Consider the following 3,998-nt stretch of genomic DNA (forward strand, 5'->3'; position numbering starts at 1 on the left):
CCTCCCCCCCCCTTCCCCAGTGACATGGCCGAGTCCCTTTTTTCTTCCCCTCAGCTTTAATCCCCCATTTACTTTCAGCTGCTGGTACTGAGGTAGAGTTTATCTTCACTCATACACACACGGTGTGGCTTGAATTAGTCTATATTTATGTGACTGACTTCATTCGCAATTGAGTGATGATACAAGTATTTTTTATTTTTTGGGGGAACACATAAATCAAGCATGGTGGCACGATTTTAAGATATTTCTTTGACAACCATAAAGCAACAAGGGCTGGATTATATTTTGAGGTTTTTTAAATTTATTTATTTCTATTTTTTTTGTAGAAAAACTAAAAAAGAATCTACTGTTTTATGACACTAGGGGTGACTGCTTTGTGGCGCAAATCAGACGATTCAGATGATTCAAAAAAACAAGAATAATTTCTGACATTGGCATTAATGAGATCAGTGGTTCCCAACCTGCAATAAATGAATGGGATGGCAATGTCGTTCAAGCGGAAAGAAAGAAAATAAAGGTATAAAAAATCTTTTTGAGTTATTTCTTCTTCCAGTTGTGTGAAGATGTGATTATTTTCAAATCTTCTGAGGTCTATAAATCATTCAGGTATATCTGAATATCTCAGTAGGAAAACCCTCTTTGTTTGATTAGTTCACCACAGAACACACAAAGCTGGGGAGCTTGTTTTTTAGGTAATGGATCCGATCATTACGCCCAGCTGATCGGGTCCAAACATCTACAAAGCAGAAAAACCTGTGGTGTCATTCAGGTCTGAGGTTTGAGACTGGGTGTCTGGCGATGTGTTTGACCTGGGTGATCCACAGCAGCTTCCCCCTTTTTACTCTACTTCAGTGATATGCTTCAGACTCGAGCTGACAAATAGTGAAGCACACCTTAGAGGTCTTGTAGAGTCCATGCCTCAGCAGGTTGGAGCTGTTTTGGCTTCACGTGGAGGACCAGCAGCTGGGATCGTCATAGTGTTTTGGCTTCTCAGTGTATTATGTGTATTAAGTGAAAGTAATTCTAGTAATTCATACATTTGAGGCCTATAATTTGCCCATTGGACTGTACTAATGCAGGAAGTCTCACTCATAGTCACTAGATGATGCAGTTGTGGATATTTGCACAAGTGAAGAAGGCAAAAAAGCAAATACGTGTTGGTTTCTGCATGCGCTTGTGTGTTAGTGTGTGTAATTCTTTGGGCGTCAGCCATGTCAATCAGCCCCCTGCAGCGCAACTGCCCTTCACACTTCTGTTTATCTGCTGCTGCTGAGGACTGGGAAGACTGATAAGAGTACACCACTCCCTGTCTCCCTCTCCCTTTCTCTCCATCTTTCTGTCTCTCGTCCTCGCACATTGTAAGCAAACAGACACACAGACGGTTAGGTGTCTCTTTCAGCGTCATCAGTCATATTCATCCTCTGCAGGTTTTCTCAGAATCAGAAGAACATAATGCCGTTTGAAGCAAAACCTGTTCATTGTTAATATTTGCTTCTTTATGTTCACTTTACTCATGTCTAATCTGCCATGCCATATGTTTAATCTGTGTACAGTGAGTGTGTATTGGATTAACGCGCTCGTGTTTATTCTTCACATGTTAACGGAATGATCACAATGATGTATCTAATGGTCAAGGCGAGCCAATTTTCTTGGTTTTCGGTTTACTTATTCAAGCTCCGTGTGTGTTTGAGCTCTTTTAGATTGTGTCCTATATTATAATCAAGGATCAGAATCCATTTTCTCTATCAAAGCGCTTGCCGACGGCAATGTTGATTAGCACAAGCCCCCAAAATGCTTTTTTTTCCTCCTTCCTTTTTTTTTCTCTCGCTGCCACCTGAAATGTTCTCTTTTCATGTCTGAAGACTGGCAAAAGTCAGGCTCCACATTTCCCTGGAGACCAGCCATTGTTACCATGGTCTGTGGACATTATTGGCGGCCACTGTGCCACCCATGTACACCTGTCACTCAAGGATAAGGAGGCCGCGGTGAGTGCACAGACACAGGCTATTGGGCTGAATGTGAGTGTATAGATGTGCTGAGCGTTTAGGGAGTTCATGCGTGTATATTGAGTGGGTTGAGTTTGCATGTCTATGTATCTGTGTGTGTGCGTGTGTGTGTGTGCGTTTGTTGTGTGTGCCCTCAAATGTCTTTGTGTGTGTGTGTGTGTCCTCACTCAGTCAGCCAGCTGAGTCTGCAGTCAGTTTACGTTTGACTGCAGGGCAAAAGCTCGAGCAAGAAATGAATTCTGACTCGCCGAGCGCCTCACATAAATTCCTTTTCTCATATTCCGACACAAAAGACAACATATCTGCATTGCATTAGCCCTGGGACTCCTTTCTCATTCTGATGATGATTTAGGGATGTTGAGATCTCCCCATGAACATCAGAGGCAGAGGCAGAGAGAAACAGTAAGACAGAGATAAAGAGGAAAGACACACTGAGAGATGCTTTTGGGTGTGGGTGAGGGGGTGTGGGGGGATGCTATGAACGGAAAAGAAATGATAAAATGACATTTAGGTTTCATATAGCTATAAATTATATACTTTTCGATTATTTCTTTGACAACATTGGAAGGCTGTGGAGCTGCTGAGCGGTAAGAACTGTTCCCTTGCAGCAAGAGGCTCCTGGATTTGAACCCAGGCAGCTGTTTTCATCTTGCTGTGCCTGTAAACAACAAACAAGCTAGGTCAATAAAGCCTATTTAGGCCCAGGACACTCTTGCAAAAGAGACTCTATAGTCATGTGAAAAATCAAAGTTTTCACAGGACTCTTTACAGTTCGGTGGAAAGAGTCCACCCCATGATTCAGTAGCTTGTAGAGCCACCTTTAGCAGCAATAACTGCATGTTATCGTTCTCTGTATGTCTTCATCTGTCTCTCAGATCATGCTCACGAATTGTGGCCCAACTCTGCTTTACAACTTTGCTATAATTCATTTGAGGTTGGTTTATGCACAGCTCTCTTTATGTCCCACCATAGCTTTTCAATCAGATTGAGATGTGGACTTTAACTTGGCAGCACCTTGATTCTTTTCTTTTTCAGCCATTCTGTTATAGATTAGCTGCATTGCTTGTAATCATTGTCACGTTGCATTCCCCAGTTTTGACCAAGCTTTAGCTGTTGGACAGATGGCTTCACATTTGATTCGCACAGTGTGAATGTGTGCGTGAATGGGTGGATGACTGGATGTGTAAAGAGCTTTGGGGTCCTTAGGGACTAGTAAAGCGCTATACAAATACAGGCCATTTACCATTTTACCATTTGACTCTAGAGTTTGCAGTGACTGCAAGGGACCCAGGACCTTTGGTGACAAAACAAGGCCAAATCATAACCTCACCACCCTCATGCTTGACAGCTGGTATGAGGTGTTTGTCTTGACATACTGTGTTTCTTTTTCTCTGTGAATGCTGTGTGGCCAGACATCTTCACTTCGGTCTTTTCTGTCCAAAGAACATTCAGAAGTGTTGTTGTTGGTTTCAGAGGCAACCCCTCTGGGCACCCTATATAAAAAAGCTATGACCGTTCATTCTTTTTGTAATTGAACTGTCATGAACTTTCACATTCAGCATGCTAACTGAGGCCTGTAGAGTCTGAATTGTAACTCTTGGGTTTTGGCAAATTCTCCGAGGACTGTACGTTCTAACCTTGGGGTGAATTTGCTGGGATATCCACTCCTGAGAAGCTTGTGGCAATGTGTGAACTTTCTCTTTCACGTGTCTATAAACTGAAATAGCAAATGCATTTTGTGTAGTGCCCTGCATCAACCTGTTAAAGTAAAGCAGGCTTTACCCGTGACAGCCTTGCATTGATTTCTTTTATGCATCTGCATATGCATCATCTTTGGCACTTTTTCATGCAAATACATTTTTTTTTCTCTCGCACATGGTTTTGTCCTTGAGGTGAACAGAGTGACATGCTGGATAATGTTTTCTTTTGACTGAGGTGACAGCCCCAGATTACCATTTGCTCCCGGTTATGCCACTATCTCAGAGACAGGGA

Source organism: Pundamilia nyererei, unplaced genomic scaffold, assembly GCF_000239375.1.
Source record: "Pundamilia nyererei isolate P.nyererei 1_Seehausen unplaced genomic scaffold, PunNye1.0 scaffold00129, whole genome shotgun sequence".
NCBI lineage: Eukaryota > Metazoa > Chordata > Actinopteri > Cichliformes > Cichlidae > Pundamilia > Pundamilia nyererei.